We start from the raw sequence: 19,745 nt of genomic DNA, 5'->3' as shown, positions 1-19,745 counted from the left end.
TGATGGAAAATAAGTTGCTGGAAGAAAAAAAAAGACTAGATGTTTTATACTTGGCTAATTAGATAGATTCATATTCATAATGAGCACTCCTGAAATGCAGGTGACAGAAGGAGCCGAAGAATAATCAAGCTGTGTGTGTGTGTGTCTGTCTGCGTGTGTGTGTGTCTCTGTGTGTGTGTGTGCGCGCATGTGGTCACTAGTGTGTAGAGCTGAGGTATATGTTTACATTTCTTCATGGCTTCCTGGTCACCCAAGGCACTTCAATGTAATGGAATTACGGGTATAGAAATGTGACTGAATCAACCATTTCCATTGTTCTATTGTAATGGGCAAAGAGAGAACAACAGCATTCCTTAGCCATATGTTTAATCATCTCCATAACCTTTCTTTGTGTGTGCCAGTACATTGAAGAGCCCAAACACACAAAAGTGTGTGTTGTGTGTGTATGTGGGTGTGAGTGCCGTGAATTTCCCTGAATTTATGAGAATACTAAAATAAAAAATACTTGTGAGCTAGAGGTTAGGGAGTCCATTCTAGCCGGCTTCACCCACGCTACTGTTTCTCTCTCTCTCTCTCTCTCTCTCTCTCTCTCTCTCTCTCTCTCTCTCTCTCTCTCTCTCTCTCTCTCTCTCTCTCTCTCTCTCTCTCTCTCTCTCTCTCTCTCTCCATCTCCATCGAGCCTCCAGCCATCGCTCTCTCTCTTTGACACAACTCTCCCACCCCTCTGTCAATGTCTCTTTATACCTATCTCTATTTTACTTCTCTGTATTCTTTCTCACTCCTCTCTCTCTTTCTCTCTTTCTCTCTCTCTCTCTCTCTCTCTCAACCTCTCTCTTGCGTGGACTGTTCCTCAACATAAGGTCGCCATGGTGATGGATGGCTGTCCCGGAGCTCCAAACGGCCTGAGTGATGGATCTGTTAGCCACACAAGCGGACACTGGACCGAAGACCCGCCCCCTCCGCACCACCTTCCAAACAGAGGTGAAAGGTGAGGCGGGACCTAGGGGATGCTGGGTGGGGGAATTTGGGGGCGGTGGTGCATGTTGTTTGTTTGCTGGTGGTGGATGATGATGTCAGTGGACCGTGCTTGAGGGATGGGGAGGATTCTTAATGGATTTGCACCATGGGCTTCTCGCCTCTCCTTCATTCACACACCCAGCTCTGGAGGGGTGGGGGGGAGGGGGTACGGGGGACAGGGGACATGGTTGAATGTTTTTATTCTTTATTGCCAGCCTGTTCAGGGAGCTGCTACCGAAAAAAAGCAAATGTAATTCATTTGCAGCACTAGAATCACAGGCACAAGGACAAGGTCTCTGGACGCAGCACAGCTGTGGTTCCCGCTTTGTGGTTTTATGTTTTCATCTCTCAGGAGAGACCTGCCGCTTACCCCCTCTGTACTCACTCAATATGTGTGTATCTCTGTGTGGTTTTGTTTGTTCTTGTGTGTGTGGGTGTTTGTGTGTGTTTGTGCGTGTGAGTGGGTGTGTATGGGTATTCATGTGTGGGTTGTTGGTATTTGTGTGTGTGTGTGTGTGTGTGTGTGTGTGTGTGTGTGTGTGTGTGTGTGTGTGTGTGTGTGTGTGTGTGTGTGTGTGTGTGTGTGTGTGTGTGTGTGTTAGTGTGTGTGTGCGTGTGTGGGATTGGGGTATTCATGTATGGTGATTTGTGTGTTTCTGTTTGCATGTGTATTTGTGTGTGTGTGTGCAATTGCAAATTCCTCCCTACTTGAACACAACATTTGTGTTCACCAATGTTTTGTCCAAGGTCAGAGGCACCCTCTCTTATTCCCAAACGGTCCCCCACCCCCTACTACGGTACGCTTACACCTTTTACTCCCTCTCTCTCCTTCTTTATCCAAACTCTAAGCTTCCCCCCTCCCCGTCTCTGTTGGATTCCTTAAAGGTAGCTAACTGGCTGTAGGTGATGGCTCTGTGCAGTATTATAGTCCTGTGTCCGTGACATCCCACTGACACTGAGAGGGAGAGAGAGTGAATGGCATTGTTAATAAACCATGTGTCCTCGTGCAGTTTTACTGGGCTGCGGCGTTCCTGTGTCCCCATTAATCAGGAAAACCTCGGCTGACATCTCTGAGCTTCTTTCCTGTGATCGGTAATGCTCAAGAGGGAGGAAGAGAGAGAGAGAGAGAGAGAGAGAGAGAGAGAGAGAGAGAGAGAGAGAGAGAGAGAGAGAGAGAGAGAGAGAGAGAGAGAGAGAGAGAGAGAGAGAGAGAGAGAGAGAGAGAGAGAGAGAGAGAGAGAGATTGACTGAGAGCGAGCGAGAGATTTATGTAAAGCACTCTCTGGTAATTCTAGCCTTCATCCGATATGCATAAGGGATGGGGCCACCATTTCTAGCGGTGTGTTTTTGTCATAAGGTGATTAGGAACGGAATTAGTCTTGGATAATCCCGCCACACAAAGCGCTGCCAGGTCCCACCGGGACGGGAGACAATGATGCCTGACAGGGATTAGGGCGCACGGTACCTGAGCGGAAGAGGAAGGGCTACAGCTCCTATTTTTGGCCACATCCGAAGGGGTCAAGGAGAATTCTGTTTTGACAAACATTGGTAGCCATGGCCAAAGAAATAACAATTTATTCTCGGAAGACCTGCGCGTGATTTAAACGTAATAGGCCACAGAAAAATAAGATTGGCTGTCAAGAGGACGCACCACACTCTCTCTGTCTCACACACACACATAGAAACACACACACACTCACAGACATATGATCCATCGCTGGCATTGTAATTGAAAACACAGAGTGCACGCTGGCAATTAATCTTCCCCCCAGATCTGTCCCTGTCCTCTGATTTCCCATGGAGAAATCCCTCCACATGCAGATGGCAGATAGGAGGGTTATTGATTGGCTGGCCTTGGAGGAAGCGGAGGACGAGGCGGATGAGGAGGGGGAGACGTGGAGGGGCACGGAGATTCACCATCCAGTAATCTTCCCCGTGATGCGGCTGCGTCCAAATAACCTGCTGGGGCTGGAGGAGGGCGGCGGGGGAAAGGGGGGGCGGGGGGCAGGTTGGGGATAAACAGGGGCATCCATCACGGGACGACCCGTTGCCGACGGTGATGGATGTCTCCTCCCGCCTCCTACGGTCCTCCCAGGGTCCACCTCTCAATTCTGGGCTAGTATGGGGAGTGACACCCCGTACCCGGGAGGAATACCTGGCTGCACACAGCAGCACAATGTCCACTCCTGGCCACATTGAGACGGAGCGATTCAGGGCACCGTGTGTGTGTGAGTGTGTGTGTGTGTGTGTGTGTGTGTGTGTGTGTGTGTGTGTGTGTGTGTGTGTGTGTGTGTGTGTGCACTTGTGTGTGTGTGTGTGTGTGTGTGTTCATGGGTGTTTGTGAGTGCGTGTGTGTGTCTATGTGTTTGCGTGTGTATGCATGAGTGCGTGCGTGCATGTGTGTGTGTGTGTGTGTCTGCCGCATGGGTGCGGGCGTGTGTGTGTGTGTAAAGGATTGTCCTCTGTTCTCTGTCCCGGTGTCGCTTTGAGTTTTCAGGATTATCCTTCTTGACGGAGCCTGTTTGATTTGTCATGGAGGAAATTGGTTTGTGTGTGTGTGTGCTGTACATACATGTGTGCATGTGGATTGTGTGTGTGTGGATAACGACATGTGGAGTGTGTGTGCCTCACTATATGTGTGTTTGTGTGTGTGTGTGTGTGTGTGTGTGTGTGTGTGTGTGTGTGTGTGTGTGTGTGTGTTTGTGTGTGTGTGTGTGTGTGTGTGTGTGTGTGTGTGTGTGTGTGTGTGTGTGTGTGTGTGTGTGTGTTTGTGTGTACAGGAGTCCGGCCACATGTGCAGCAGTGCCATTGCTCCATACCACATGTGTGGCTTCTCAGTGCATTAGCCCACAAATCTATTTGTGTTCAGAGGTGTGCATTGCGATTTAATGTGCACATGCATTTTCAATTGTCATGCCACAGGCCTTATGAGCCAAAGCCCCCTGCAACTCCTCCACCTCCTCCACCTCCTCCACCTCCTCCAGCCCCACCACCCTCCAGGGACACATTGCCAGTTTGCATGCAGGCTGATGCCAGTGCTTTCCGGGGGTGCCAGCCTGATAGATGGGGTGGACATGCCAGGCTCTGCCTCCTCTCTTTCCCCGCTAGCATTAGCGCTGATCCACGTCTCCCTCCCTTTCTCTTCCCTCTCTGCCCCCTTCCTCTCTTTTGATTTCCGACTCCTTTAGTTTCCTTACCCCCCTTATCCTCTTATCCTTGCATTTCCTCTCCTCTCTCCCAGAGCTCCAACTCTTCTCCTTCTCCTGGCCAGTCCTCTTCTGTTTCCTCCTCTCTTTTCCTCTCCTCCTCTTACCACCTCATCTCTCTCCTCTCCTCTCCTTCCTTCTCCCCTCAACTTCACTCCTCTTCTTCTCTCCTTCGTCCCCCCTCCGCTCCTCTCCTTCCCCTCCTCTCCTCCTCTCCTCCTTCTCTCTCCTATCTCCTCCACTCCTCTCCTCTTCTCCTCTCCTTCTCTCTCCCCTCCACTCCTCTCCCCTCCACTCCTCCCCCCTCCTCTCCCCTCCCCTCCCCTCTGTCTCTCCTCTCCTCTTCTCTGTGAAACAGTCTTTTGGTGACTCTGAATAGGTGAAGCTCAAAGGAGCAAACAGATGGTCTGAGCTGCCCTGCTTCACTATCTGAGACTAACACCCCCACACACACACACACACACGCACACACACACACACGCTCTGACCCTGGCTAGCGTAGAGAGAGAGAGAGAGAGACAGACAGAGAAAGCGAGAGAAAGAAAGAGAAGAGAGAAAGCGTGAGAATAAGTGAGTGGGTGGTAAATGGAGATGGAGAATGCAAGAGTGGAGAGCTGAAAACAAACCGAGGTGATGAGCAAGACCAGATGAAAGGATTGGGAGACCGAGTTAACCGCAAGCGGTAGAAAAAGGTGAGCGGGACAGAGCCAGAGTGACATACGCTAGAGGGAAACACCGAAGAGAGAACGAGAAAGAGGGAGTGAGCCAGAGAGAATGAGAGAGAGAGAGAGAGAGACTGGAGCGAGCGAGAGAGGGAGAGAGAGAAAAAATAAAGGGGAGGGGGGACGGTGTGGAGGGAAATTGAATTGTAGATTGAGGGGCGCCTCCTCATTCTCCTCCCCCTCCTCTTTTTATTTATCTTCTCCCTTCGAAACCCCGCCCCCCGTCCCCCCTCCCTCCCTCCCTCCCTCCCATACTCCAATCCCCCCCCCCCCACCCCACCCGCCCCTCTTCTTTCACTTGTCAGCGCATCTATAACAGTGAGCTGTCTGCGCCGGGCTCTGGTGGCGCTGGGGGTTTAGGCTGGAGCTCCACTCTCCGCGGCAGCACAGCGAGCTGGACGCCGCGCGCGACTCACACAGCAGCAGCAGCAGCAGCAGCAGAGGCAGCAGCTGCAGCAGAGACAGGAACCCAGACGCTGACCACTACAAAAAGCAGGTGTGTGTCAGTGTCGTGTAGGGGTAGTGTGTGTGAGCGTGAGTATGAGTGTGTGTATTCTTGAGTGTGTACGCGAACAGGGTCGTCCGGATGTGTGGAGCGCTCGGCTCGTCGGCACACTGGGGACTTTGTGTTTGTCTCCTGAGCAGCGTGTCTGGAAGGAAACCTTTTTTTTTTTTTCGAAAAACTGAGATTCGCCCCAGTTTACTCCAGACTGTTCCTGATCCCGTCCGCCTCCGAGATTCACGTCAGCACTGTTAACGGCATGGTCTTTCGTGTGTGTGTGTGTGTGTGTGTGTGTGTGTGTTTCTGTGTACGGAAGATCCGGGCTCTGATGCAATGGCTTTTTGGCTCTTCTTCTTTCCGAGAATGTCTGCTAATGATATCGGACCGCCAACCACAAGGAGCGGCTTGTAATGTCTGATCTCCTAACAAGTTACTACCTCTCTGTGGTCGGAGCGTGTCACTGCGAATGTGTCTTAATTCAACCTTGTTTGTTTGAGGAAGTGAGTGTGTGTGTGTGTGTGTGTGTGTGTTTTGTGTGTGGCAGAGTTGAGTCAGTGAGTACAGAATTGTACGCTGGCGAGCCTCGACCAGTGAGCTTGTTCTCTGGCCAGATTATCGTCGGTCTGGCTCTCTGGATGTGATTATCTTCCTGTCTTTTCTCCTCCTCCTCCTCCTCCTCCTCCTCCTCCTCCTCCTCCTCCTCCTCCTCTTCCTCCTCCTCCTCCTCCTTCTTTCATGGTCTTTTTTGTTTCTGAACAATCCTTTTTGTTGTGTTTGCTGTTTCTCTGTTCTCAGCCTGATATGATCCTGTCTCCTGCTCGAGTTAGTCCCAGATTTCCCCAGGGGATGAAAGCCTCTATCTTTAGTCTTATGAATATATCCTTTATAGTCCTACTCTCACCGAGAAAGAAATACACCAACAACGCAAAAACAAGACCTTCCTTCTGAAAAGCAGCTCATCTTGACATTATCCATTCCCTTTGATTTAGAAAGCATATTTTTTAGGTATTCAACCACCGTATTATTGCCAGGGAGCCGGTGCGGTCCCAGACCTTTTGATCTTTGCGATTCTTCGCTCTTTAGCCTTTGCCCATCAGCCGTCTGGGAGTCAATCCCCCGCAGACCTGCCTGCTGACACTGTTGTCAGCGGCTGTCGATGGGTCAAAGGGGCCGCGGCGACAAACGACCGGGGGGAGGCTGAGATGTTGTGTGGGGGGGACCAGCCAGGCTGAAATATAAATGCCGGCGGCAGGCGATTGCAACGGCGGCAGGCGCCTCTGTTTTCTGCCTCCGTGCAAGCCTAAAACTGCCCCCCCCCCCCACTACCCCAACACACGCACACAGACACACACACACACACACACACACACACACACACACACACACACACACACACACACACACACACACACACACACACACACACACACACACACACCACACACCCAAAGGGATGGTAGTTGAGGCAGAGCTTCTGGGATCCGTTCTTCAGGCATCCATTATTTAGCTTGGGGCACTCTGCCATGGCAGCCATAACCCCAGCTCCACTGGCCTGCTTCCTCCTGGAGACGCCAGCGGACCTCTGGTGGGGGGGGGGGGGTTCTCATGTTTAATCCACCTTTTAGGCATGTCACAACACACACACACAGACATGCAGACGTAAACACATCTAAGGAAGCTTCCATGCACATGCAGAGAGGCACACAGTCACACGCCGACGGGAATTGCATAGGCACACACACGTTGACACATGCACAAATGATGTCAAGCAGGGTTTTTTCCCGTCTGTGATTGCAGCGGCTCGCTGACTAACCAACTCTTCTCCTTCTTTATTATGAGTTATGGTTTATGGCTCAGGCTTAGGAACTGCGGGGGACTTACACAAAGGAACACGAGCACACATTAATGTGCACGCATGCGCACACGTTTCCCCACACACATACAGTCACAAACAGTAAATGGAGGGAAAGGGGATGATAAAGGGAATAGTGCACACATAAGTCATGGGTGCCCATCAGAGAAAACACACACACACACACACACACACACACACACACACACATTACAAAAGATTATTGTGGTGACGGTTCACTACATGACAACATGCGCTCCGTCTAGCCTGCAACTAACAATGGCACGGCCATGCATGCATGCATGCGCCGACTTAAGCACGCATAAGCGTACAGGCGCTTTCCCATCGCATGCGCATACGCACGTTCAACACCGCACCCGGCGACCACGTACACAACGCGCTTTCTCCTCGTCCCCTCGGTCTCCTCCTTTCTTCTCCTCGTCCTTTCAGCGCTTTTCATTCGCTCTGGGCTCAAAAGAGAGGGGCGACCTTGAGACCTGTTGCCTCGGCATACCGCGGCTCAGGTGTGTCGAATAAATGTTAAGGTACAGGTTTACCTCCCCCTCTCTCTCACACACACACACACACACACACACGCACGCACGCACGCATGCACGCAGAGATGGGTGAGACGTGTGGAAGGGCCAGCGTGGCGCTGGTGGGCAGGGGGCTGCTGAGCGAGCGGTCTGTACATGAGAACATGAATATGGATCATATGGTAATGATGCACACAGAGGCTGTTGACTCAAGCTGTTGATGACACGGATCCCCATCAACCCTCCCCCCCTCCCTCCCTCCCTCCCTCCCTCCCCCGGCACCTGGGAGAGAGACTGGGGCGAGGCAGGGGGTCGCGCAGGGGGTGTGTGTGTGTGGGCGGAGGGGGGACGGGACGGTGGGGGGCTGGTCGCTAGGGGCTCTTTACCAGGAGACAGGTGGCAGATATCAGTGACACCAGCCAAGGTGACACCGAGCAGACCAGTCCCACAGGAGGGGGGGGGGTCTGCAGTCTAAGGGGTGAGGGGGGAGTGGGGGTGTTTACTGCTCGTCTGACCTTTTGTGGGGTTTTCATACGAGGAGCTGTCGCCCCCTCTGGGTGTTTAGGACCCTGTGTGTTCATCAGCATCGCTCGACGTCCTTTCTCCTGTCCGTCTTTTCTCGGCGCACCGCCCGCCCTCCACCTCTGATCAAGCGAGCCACACGGCCTCCTCCGCACCTCCACCCGAGTGTTGTCTCCCCTCTGCAGACTTCGGCTCTATCGGCACCTGTAATGCATATTTATTTATTCATGTGTTGTTTTTGCCTTGTGATTTTTCTTGTATAATCCCGGTGAGTCATGTGCACATAGCAACGCCGCGATGTGGTCAACATGTAGGTGTGCACACACAAGCAGTGCGTGTTCCCCCCCCCCCCCCCCCCCTTGTCACTCACTGTGACATTCAAAATATATATTTTATATTCACCGTTCTTAATCATATTCACCGCCGTTATCCCCCCCCCCCCCCCCCCCCCCCCCCCCCCCCCCCCCCCCCCCGCCCCGCTCCTCTGAGCAAGGCATACATAATGTGTTGGTGTCGGCGGAGCGGAGCTCCTCATCAGTATGGACGGGCTGCTGGTTCACTGGTCCTTTGTTGCAGCAGCGTGGGGAGGTCGCCATGTTAATCCCAGTGCCACTCCACTCGATGCTGGCGAGGTGCGAGGGCTCTCTGACGAAATCCCCTCGCCTCTCGACTGCCTCTCTCTCAATAGCAGGAGGGGGGGGGGAGAAACGAAGATAAGGCAAACGGGAAACACATTTGTGAGTGTATGGGCGCCAATGTGCCCATATCTGAGTACCTTTGGTACATTTGTTGTGTGTGTGTTTGTGTGTTTGTACCTCACCAGCCTGTTTTAAAAGAATCATACGGATGAGTGTGTGTGTGTGTGATCGTGTGTACGTACACCCAGTGGTGCTTGAGCTACGTCTGATCCTCCGCATGCATGTGTCAGTGTGTGTGCGTCAGTGCACGAGAATGTATCTCTGTGGCAAACGCAATTGTATGCATGTGTGTGTGTGTATGTGTGTGTGAATCCTGATGTTTTACTTTGTATGATCACACAACCTATCGCATGTCTTTGTGTGTGTGTATGCAGTAAAACGTCAACCTTTTCTACGAGGTATCATTGTAGCCCCAAAGGGGAATGTTACACCCCACTGGCAACAAAGTACGCACTTTGCCGCCCTATCTGCTCAGCCGAGAATCTTTCAAGTCAGCCAGTGACCTCACACTGATGATGTCAGCGAGGTTCAGTTGGTTGTGTGAGTCTGTTTGAAACCCCAATCCGGGCCTCGCAATGCTTCCCATAGCTGCGTTGAGAGCTGCAATGTTATTTTATTCGTCCTTTTTTTCCTTTTCCTTTTGCGTAACTCTAACTGTGAATTATTTATGACAGAATTAGCCGCAGTCGCTAAGAGCCATGATTTATGGAGTGGCGCCAAAAATATGACTCTATTTCCCCGGGAGTTGTGTAAGATGCTTTCGCCGAATGTTTGCCTATTTACCAGTGGCCTTTTCGTCCTCCATACCGCAATGGTCGTTGTTTAGCGCCGGCATTTAATTCACCGGTAATTTCATCCGCGACGAGCCTTCATCCATTCATTAATTGGGCTGCATTTCTTCCTCTCATCTCTCCCTCTTATCTCTCTCCCTCGGCCCACTTCCCCCACCGCTCTCCCTCTCTCTCTTGTTATTGGGGTTTGCCCTCTCAGTTAAGGGCTCTGGCCCTTACCAGCTTGTGGACTCCACCGTGAGTGTGGCAAAACAAACACACCAGCCACCCGCCCAAACCATACTGGGTTTAGACAAGCAATCAATAAGAAGGCTCAGATATCAGCTGCGCTAAGTGGCCTGTTGCCGCGGTGATTAAATGTGGACAGGATGCATGGTAGGCCGACTGGGTTCTGGTCTGCTCCGACAGCACACACACAGCGACAGGGAGCCCAAACTGGGAGTTCTGCAGTCACAAATCAAACAGCTGAAACTAATATCGAAGCTGAGACAGAGAAAAAAACGAAATATATTCTGCAGACATATAACTTGCCATATGTATATGATGTATATAGGTACTTTTAAGAAGGAAAGTTTCTGTGTTGCAACTCAAATAGAATACCTTAGTTTTACCCCTAGGAGCAGAAATAGACCTCCCGGCATCCGACTGAGGTGCATAGGGCTCTGACGGAAACAGACGTACTGAAGTGCGGGAACAGTTTGCATGAGCTTGATAGCGGGTTGTTAAAATATTTTGCAAGTGTGATGGACAATGATTAGAACCCAGAGAGGTGTTAGGGTAATGAGAGGCAAGGCTAATGCTGCTGAATGTTTTGTTGTTGACACATATGATGACACTTAAAACACTCTCATAACGAAATAAGTGAATTTCAACCCGCGGCTTGTTATTTGTGGTGACTATAAATAGTGTGTGTGTTTGTGTGTGTGGGTGTGTGTGTGTGTGTCTGTGTCTGTGTCTGTGTGTGTGTGTGTGTGTGTGTGTGTGTGTGTGTGTGTGTGTGTGTGTGTGTGACTTCTGGGTGTGTGTGTGTGTGTGTACCCTTGTGTTTGTCACTGTGTGTGTGTGTGTGCACCACCCTCTCTCTTTGGGGTCAAATGCTGTTATAACTTTAACCTCTCCTCCGCTGTCTCTTCTCCCTGTTCCCAGGGGGCATAGCGAGGAGCCTAACAAGCTGTACGGAAAGACAGATCTCTGAAATTGGATTTTCCCCACTCTGCCAAAGCGGCGGGATTTCAGGGTTTAAGGTCTTGGAGCGGTAGTGACCTCCCTGACCTGTTATTAAACAGTTTTTCACTAAATGCCTGTAGCCTCCAAACTCCTTATATGGGCCTTCCTGTGGTGGGCTGTTGTAGAATTTTGAAGAGCAAACAGATATCATTGGGAGTTGGGATTCATACTGTTTTCTCCTCAGCTCTGTCTCTCTTGGTTTGTTCTTGGCTTAATATGCACAACTTCCCCACGGTTTGATCTAATGCATCGTCTGATCTCTCCTAGAGCCGCTGCTTTTTTGCATCAAAAATATTTTGATTTAATTCCAGAAGTCCTACGATTCTGACTGCTTGTTTCTGTACCAGTGTGCCTAATTTATGTATTCATATTGTTAATAGCATAGGTATGGCAAAGGCAGAGCGAGTAGCGTTACATCCATAAGGAATGAGCAAGGTCATTAATTCCTTATGCATTTGAAACCATCTGGACCACCTACGTCATGCTTATGTATTAATCAACTGGTACATTTCTGTGGATTAACAACCCCCGCCATCACAATTCCCTCCTCTGAAAAACACTATGCACTGGTGCCCTTTCAGCACTCTGTCAGCCAAGATTGAGCTAGCAAACTCTTGTGGTAGGCGTACGGAGGGGAAAGTGTAATCTGGTATCCAGCATTCAGTCCTGCTGTGTTAGACAGAACTTCTGGGCGGAGACTGCACAGAGCCTGGGCTGGGAACCAACAACTGCAGGGTGGAGTAACGCCTTGTTTCCTTTCCTGCTGTCTCCTTCTACTCAAGAAAACAAACAAATGGATGGAGCTTTCAGAAGGGGATTTAAGTTATTGAAGTGTATTTCTACAGTTGGCAGTTGACGCGGTATTGATTTGAAACCCTCACAGATTACTAATGTGTCCACCGTGTGTTTTCACAAATTAGGTGCTTTCAGATCCCTGCCTCCAGCAACAATAATTGGTTGAAACAAATCTGAAGCCACAGACAGTGAAGCTCTCCGTTCAACCAGATCCAAGCTTGTCACACAATACCTTTGACATTCATCTCAAGTCTGATTGTGAGACTAGGTAAGCGGCTCACGGGAGGTGGAGTGTGATAGCGTACCGTGAACTGGACGTGGAGGTAGAAGACGAACGCGCTATTCATTAAAAACCGCGTTTGGGCGACAGCCCGGTGAACTCTTAATTGGAGGAGAGACAGCTGCCCTTAAGGCTGAGGAATCAATAGGCGGCCCACTTCCCAAGCCCAGTGCAATCCATCAGTGTCACGCCCCCGAGCCCGGCCAATCACCGACCACGTGGCCCCGGGCCCGGACTAAATCACCTCCACCTCGGCCGCTCTCCCGCAGGCCGCGGCCTGGAGGGGGGCACGGTTCATTCCAGACCGTTACTCTCCGGGAGCTTTGTATCCCTGCGATTAGCAAGGACGCTTTATGTTGCTATTTTCATCCAGTCGTTTGAACGCGGTTAAAGCACCATTATACTGCCCAGGTCTCCTACAGAACATGAGCGGTGGTACGGTAATGAGTTGCAATTTGAATGTAAGTGAGCGAATAATGGACTGGAGTTGAATATTAATTGCAAAACTACTGGCCCTATGTTTTACCCCCAGTATGAAATACAACCACTCTATCCCTTCCACCCCCCCCGTCCCCTTTGTTCTGTCTGGGTAATGACTATCTTTTGCCCTGTCACTCTTTTGATGTATCAGGCTCTTATCAGCATCAAGGACAAGGCCAGGTGTCTCATTTTGTCCCTCTCTCTCTCTCTCTCTCTCTCTCTCTCTCTCTCTCTCTCTCTCTCTCTCTCCCCCCTCTCTCTCTCTCTCTCTCTCTCTCTCTCTCTCTCTCTCTCTCTCTCTCTCTCTCTCTCTCTCTCTCTCTCTCTCTCTCTCTCTCTCTCTCTCCATCCCTCTCACTCTCACTCTCGTTCTATCCCTCTCTCTCTCCATGGCTCACTTGTCACACCTCCTCGTCAGCGGCAGCCGCATCCCGCCCCCCCCCGCCGCGCCACACCGCCCCCCCCCCGAACCACCTCCCTGCTTAGTTATATTAAATCTGTCACTCCTTCATCTCAGCCAGCGAGAGAGCAGAAGGGTGGAAAGGAGAAAAAACACCCAAACAACAAAACAAATCATGTTTCCCAGAATTCACCCAAGGACACGAACACGAACTGAACATTGAGCGTCGCCACGGCGAAGGTGTGGCATAAGCGTGCACTTAAAGTCAGAGCTATCTGACGCTTTGCCTACAGGGATATCTCACTCCCTCTTTGGTCGTGTTGTGGAGGAGAATCCCTCCTTCCCGCCAGGCCTATCCACCCAGATCCTTCGTTCTCCTTCTCCTTCTCCTCTCCAGATGGAGGGCTCGTCACACAGGTGTCTCCTCTCTTTGATGCCTGTCCCTCGCTGGGTGCAGATGGCACGAGGCCACAGTCACCTGAAACACACACGCTCCTCCATATGCCCGGCGTTCATTACTCACGTTGTGCACAAAAGACCCTCGTCCGGAACCACAAACACAGAGAACACGCATGTGCTCCGTGCGGCTAGTCAGTGTGTAGGAGTGTGTGTAATCACTCTCTCGAGGGGTGCTGTCGCGGAGCAAGTACCGACAGTCTAACTACCTGAGCTGATAAACCGCCTGCTGTGTTCAGGGTTTGAAGTGGGAGTCGGGGCTCTTCCAGGTGAGCCGCGGCTCCGGGTTGAACCTGCCAGCCCGGCCTCTAATTATAGCCGTGATTGGGATAGACAGTGCCGTTGGGGTCTGGAGGACGGAGGCCCTCAGGCAGATGTGGAACAGAGCCTTGTGGGCTGGCAGTTACCCCCTCCATAGGCACTTTTTCAGGCGGCAGCTTGTCGGAAGGGGCGCTGCCTTGAAGCAGGCTGTTTCCCTGTGTCTCAGCTCTTTCTGACGCCCGCTGAGAAAGCGTGTGGGAAGCTACTTGTCTGGCCGGCTGAGAGGAAGCAGCACTCAGGGGGGTGGGGGCATGAGAAGAGCAGAAAAAAAGGAAAGGAAGGGTTATCCATCTTTATGGCAACACAATGCCCCTGAGAGGAGATGTAACTGTTTTCGAGAGGAGCTTTTTATTTCTATTTATTTTACTTGGCGCCGTTCAAATAAAAAGGGATCTCAGTCCAGCGCTGATTTTCAGCACTCGTCTGGTTTGTCAAAAGACACCCAGATGGATGCTTCATTATGAATCAGATCCTTCGGGGATTGACGCACATTTCCATCCCATAATGTTCTTGTCAGTGCCCTGGTTCCAACACAGATGTGTCCCCCCTCTCCCCTGGGCCTCTGTTGTTGGAGGACCTGGTGGATTGCTGTTGCTAAATACTCAGAATGGTGTTTGGCACCGACCAGCAGCGAGGTTGGAGGGGACAATAAACGGGCCGGCAGCTGGCTTGGATTCAATCACGGTGGATATGAGACTCGTAGACACCCCCCAACCTCCCGCAGAAGTACCTCGAAATGCTAGATGAAAGCTAAATTAGATCAGGGAGATTGGAGCTTCTGCAGCGGTGCGTGTTGCAGGGGAGCGACGCAGAGACGTTCACCTCCCGTGGACTCTCTCTGTCTACGGCAGGCGGCGTTCAAAGCCAGGCATCAGAGGCGTTTGGAACATCAGAGCAGGCTTGTTTGTAGGGGAAGGTAGGGCTGTTTGTCTCCTCGCTCAAGCTGTGAGAACCTGCGTTCACTCCCCCACGCGTCTCTTTCTTTCACGCCGTCTCCCGCTGTCGCGCATAAACCAACACTTGCTCGCTCCTCCATGTGGATCTTTGAGGGTTACCCAGGGATCTTTAAAGATAGGCATCCGGTAGGGCCGATGGCACTCTATGAGAATGCGTGTGTGTCTGCATGCGTGTTATTATGAATTGGAGAAAAAGGTGTGTTTGCCCGACGTGCGTGTGTCAAGTACACCACAAGGTCCACGCTCCAGTCAAATCACCCTTATCAATGGCATCTTCATCATCACCGGCAGAACACTTCCAGTCCAATGCCACTCCGATAGTGTTTCCGAGGCCTTTCGAACGTGTGGACAAACAAACACGTTTGTCTTTGCCGGGGGTGGGGGAGGGCGTTGAGGGGGAGTGTGTTGGCGAGGGCGGGGAGGGGTGGGGGGACTGCAGTCTGACTCACACCCATATTGGTCCGTTTCATCTCTGCTGCGAGAAAGATTTGCATTTCTTTCTGGTCATGGAAATGGAGATGGAGGGAGTTGATCAAAGAGAGACATGGCTGTTTTTGCCCGGTTTGTTTGCTTTTGGTTTTTGGTGAAAATAAATGTCTTTTGTTTTTTCTCTGACCACAACTGAAGCCCCCAAAAACCCCCTTCTCCTGTATGGGGACTGAAGGAGATGAATGAGATGGCTTGAAAGAGACTAGGAGCTCTGCCTATGCAGTGGCGCGGCCATTCCCACATGACCCACAGGCATGAGTGACAGCTCTGCTCTGAACTCTTAAATCAATAGCTCAGACGGCAAGACGTGAGACTGCTAGACGCCGGCTCGCGATGACCCCGAGGCAGTCCATGCATTCGATTAGAACGCAGGGAATAATCTGTAATCTGCACTACTAAGACACCGGCAAAAGGAGGTTTGAGTGCTGCCAAGCGTTGCTTTGCTATACCGTACTGTATATAAGTAGCTACTTACATGGATGGACTGGAATGAAATTGAAAACTCTGGCGCTAAGCGACTTGGCATGAACTATAAACTCTTTCGTTTGGAACTAATGATCTCCCAGTGGTAAGTCACAGAGATGGCAGCGGCACTCGGTGCAGCGACAGAGCGGAGGAGTAGTGGCACTGCTGCTGACCAAGGACAACCCTGCGGTGTTCTTCCACCTGATCTGAGCTCTTTCTGGGAGAGCAGTCGGACAGGGAGGGCAGCAGCAGCGGCGGCGGCGGCGGCGGCGGCAGATGCGAAGGTATTATGTGCACAGATGCCCGGCTCTCAACCGCTCACTTAAACAGCAGCATGTGGAACTGTAATCAGATCGCTCTGACATTCTCTGCCCGCCTGGCGGTTGATGTGCCGCTACTAAGGACGTCTATTAACGGCAAAGTGTTTAAGTATTCCGTTTACGACGCCCACTGAGCCCAAAGATGCGCTGTGATCTGTTCACAAGAGGGGTTAACTTTAAAGAGTCGGAGTGTGACAGTGAGAAGAGAAGACAGGCTTTTTCAAACTGCACTGCAAGGTCACTATTTACCGCTCCTTGTTTGCCTTCTCTTTCCGCCTTCTCGCTCTCCCGCCGAAAGAAGACGGCGCCTCGGGCAGCTGTGGATTAACGAAATAAAAAATATCAAAAAAAATAAGAAAGAAAAAAAAGGCAAGAGACTTCAAGAGGAAAAACTCTTCAAAGCCCAGAGTCCAGCTGCAGTCAGGGAACTTTTGGTGGATTCAATTTTCCCCTTCCTCGACCGCTCCCTCACCCCCCTATCCCCCCCCCCCCCCCCTTCCTTCCACCACCCAGCCTACACCACGGTGAGCATTAGATACACAGACATGTCTGGTTCACTTTTTCATGACTCTCCTGATGCCTCATGAGTCACAAAAAGTCCCCCGCTGCCTCCCATTGGAGGGGCCGGTTGGTCACATGCTTGTGTGCACTGCCGCTCCGCTCACCCTCCATTTACCACATCAGACAAACCAACTGCCGCTGGCGGGCCTCCACGGCCCCCGCGGCCCTTCTGCCGTCTGCCCGCCGATTAGAAGTCAGATATTACACTGCAGTGTTGTCCCAGACGCCGGCTAATTGATTATTTCCGGCGGTGCGCGTGCGGCGCGGCGCGGGGCTTTGTCAACATGGGGCGAGATGCCCATCGCTGCCACAATGAAGCACCCCTGGGGTGTTGCCAGCATGAGGTGCCACACACACACACACACACACACACATGCACACACACACACACACACACACACACACACACAATCACAGCCAGATTTTATAGGACGGCTAATTCCCCCCCACTCGGCTCTGCTCGTATGGGCAGTCTGGGAAGACTAGATGTCTTTTTGTCCGGGAAGGAGCTTTCTGTCTATGTCTCCCCCTCCCTCCCACTCTCTCTCCCCCCCCTCCCACTCTCTCTCTGTCTCTCTCTCTCTCTGTCTCTCTCTCTCTCTCTCTCTCTCTCTCTCTCTCTCTCTCTCTCTCTCTGTCTCTCTCTCTCTCTCTCTCTGTCTCTCTCTCTCTCTGTCTCTCTCTCTCTCTCTCGCTCTCTCTCTCTCTCTCTCTCTCTCTCTCTCTCTCTCTCTCTCTCTCTCTCTCTCTCTCTCTCTCTCTCTCTCTCTCTCTCTCTCTCTCTCTCTCTGGCTGTGTGTGTGCTTCCAGTGTATATCTGAATTGCAGATGTGCGTCGTGGTGATCCTGCCCACTGGCTCAGCCACCCAGGCAGCTGGGGCTACTTGGGCCGCTGGAGCTACACCGCCGCTACACAAGTAGCTCCCTGGTAGCTAAACCCTAGCTAAAGCATAGCTTAACCGTAGCTAAACCATAGCTAAACCCAGGGCTTCTTCGCCTCCGTTCCAAGACCCGGCTCCCGACTCAGCTCTGGCTGTCTCCCGCTGTTCATGTAATTGCTTTAATAGCCTTTTTTAAACACAGTGTTGGTTAACAAGCAGCCTCACGAAACAAACACAGCACACACAGTACACCAGAATAATCCCCCGGGCGCCGCCCACCCCTTCTGCTATTCAGTACGTTTATGTGCCGTGGGTGTGTGCGTCGGAGCCCCCTGTGTGTTTCTTATGCTCCTGTTATTGGTGTCGCCGCGCGCACGCCGCCGTCACACCGGCTGCTTCACCCACCGGCGCCGCCGCCGCCGCCGCCGCTTCCTCCTTCCTCGACTGAGTCCATCCGGGGATCATTATGTTAATCTCGCCGGTAATAAAGCCCTCTGCCTGTGTGTCCTCACTCCCCGGACCCCGGTGTAATGTAGACACACATCCTCCCAGCCGTACTCTCTACTTACTCCGTGAATTTACAGGCCCTTTTATGTGCCCTGTCAGTTGGCTCTGCTCCCCATTTATTTTTACTGCTTTTGTGTGCTCCTCGTGCCTTCATTCTGTGAAGGGATCTTCGTAGCAATAGGGTTAAAAGACTCGGGGATGTGGGAGGCAGGAGGGTGGGGGGTACGGCGTGAACGATGGAGCGTGAACGCGCTGCGTAGTAGGGGGGGTGGAAGTGCTGCCGTTTCGTTAAGGGAGGGGCTGTGACGGCATGTCCAATCCATCCATCCACTGGACTCCTTCCACTGTGGTTTCCTTGTAAATCGGCTTGACCTTTTTTATCTCGCTCCTTGGGATTGGCGCTCAGACACGCAGGGGAGGCAGTGGTGTTGATGGTGGTGGTGGTGGCGGTGGTGGCGGTGGTGGTGGTGGTGGTGGTGGTGGTGGTGGCGGCGGTGGTGGCGGTGGAGCTGGTGGTGGTGGTGGTTTGTGGTGGGGGTGGTGTTGGGGTCTGGCGCGCTGCATCTTAATTCCTCCTCACAGCTCCGTGGGTTTATTACATCGCCTGTCCTGTCCGACAGTTTGATTGGTCCCTCAGAGGTGATAAAACGACATGGCAGGGCGGAGAAGGGCAGAGGAGGGTGGGCCGGGGTAGGGTAGTTAAAAGAAAGGACGCGGGGAGGGGATGAGGAGGGGCTGATGTCAGAGGGGGGACCTTCGATCTGGTAATTACTCTGTTCGTCAGACGTGACCTCACCCTGGCCCGTGCTGCGACACAACACCGGATTGTGCTCCTAGGATGACAGACGCCATTAGAGCCACGCTAATGCGTGTTAATACACACCGGTCTGACTGGCTGGCTGGGGAGAGGAAACGGTGTTCAGACGACGGTAACTAAGTCCCAGTGTTATCCACACAGCGACCTCCCTTACCTCTCTGAGCGGCGGTGAATCCCTGTAAGGATGGATTAGGAGGCAGATGTGAATTGGGCGTAACCGAGGGAGGGGCGTGGGGGCTGGGTTTGGGGGGTAATGGGGGTCGGAGGAGGACGAGCCAAATGTCCCAGGCCCCCGCCTTCGCCCATAACCTTCACAGAACTCTGGTGTCACTGTGGCCAGATCGTTTTTTTTTTTTTGGTGCACGTGTGTGGTTGTGCGTGCGCGGGTGTGTGTGGAGGTTAACAAGGAGACAATCTGGATGTTCTCTCCCTCTCTCTCTCCCTTTCCGCCCTTTATCTTGTTCTGCCATTCATTTTGGCTCTGTCTGTGCTTCCATTAATACCTCAGCTGGTTAACGGGTGATTACAGAATTGCACGAACGCAAGCTGCGAGTGCGTGGACATATTTGTGTGTGTGTGTGTGTGTGTGTGTGTGCGTGTGTGTGTGTGTGTGTCTGTGTGTGTGTGTGTGTGTGTGTGTAAGACCTCCGTGTCGCATACTTGGGTAGCTGAAAGCTTAAGGCTTCATTTTTCAAATTTAGATTTCAATTTAAGATTAATTATGTTTAGCAGTGCTTTTCACCGCAAATGTTGGAAGTATGTGTTTGTCTAATTTGCTGTGAAAGGCTTTGGGCTGTAGCACATGTTCAACTCACCAACACAATATTTATGGGTTTGTGTGCATATGCACTGCCATGGAGCGTCCAATGCACTCCCACCCAGATCAACATCCCAGCATAGAAAACAAGAAGCTTATTCACACGTCTTTTAACGGCCATATACAG

At 51.8% G+C, this 19,745-nt stretch overlaps 1 protein-coding gene across 1 annotated transcript in view; it reads left to right on the top strand.

The window, feature by feature from the left end:
* The first annotated feature begins 5,252 nt into the window (after window positions 1-5,252).
* Window positions 5,253-19,745, top strand: part of sulf2a (sulfatase 2a) — a 49,049-nt gene continuing 34,556 nt past the window's right edge. Inside the window, exon 1 of the mRNA XM_030375817.1 lies at window positions 5,253-5,441. The gene's annotated coding sequence lies outside the window, so the exon portion shown is untranslated. The remainder of the gene's footprint in view (window positions 5,442-19,745) is intronic.

This window comes from Gadus morhua, chromosome 13 (assembly GCF_902167405.1).
Source record: "Gadus morhua chromosome 13, gadMor3.0, whole genome shotgun sequence".
Lineage (NCBI taxonomy): Eukaryota > Metazoa > Chordata > Actinopteri > Gadiformes > Gadidae > Gadus > Gadus morhua.
The sequence above is the reverse complement of the archived record's forward strand: the minus strand, read 5'-3'. Positions and strand labels throughout refer to the sequence as shown.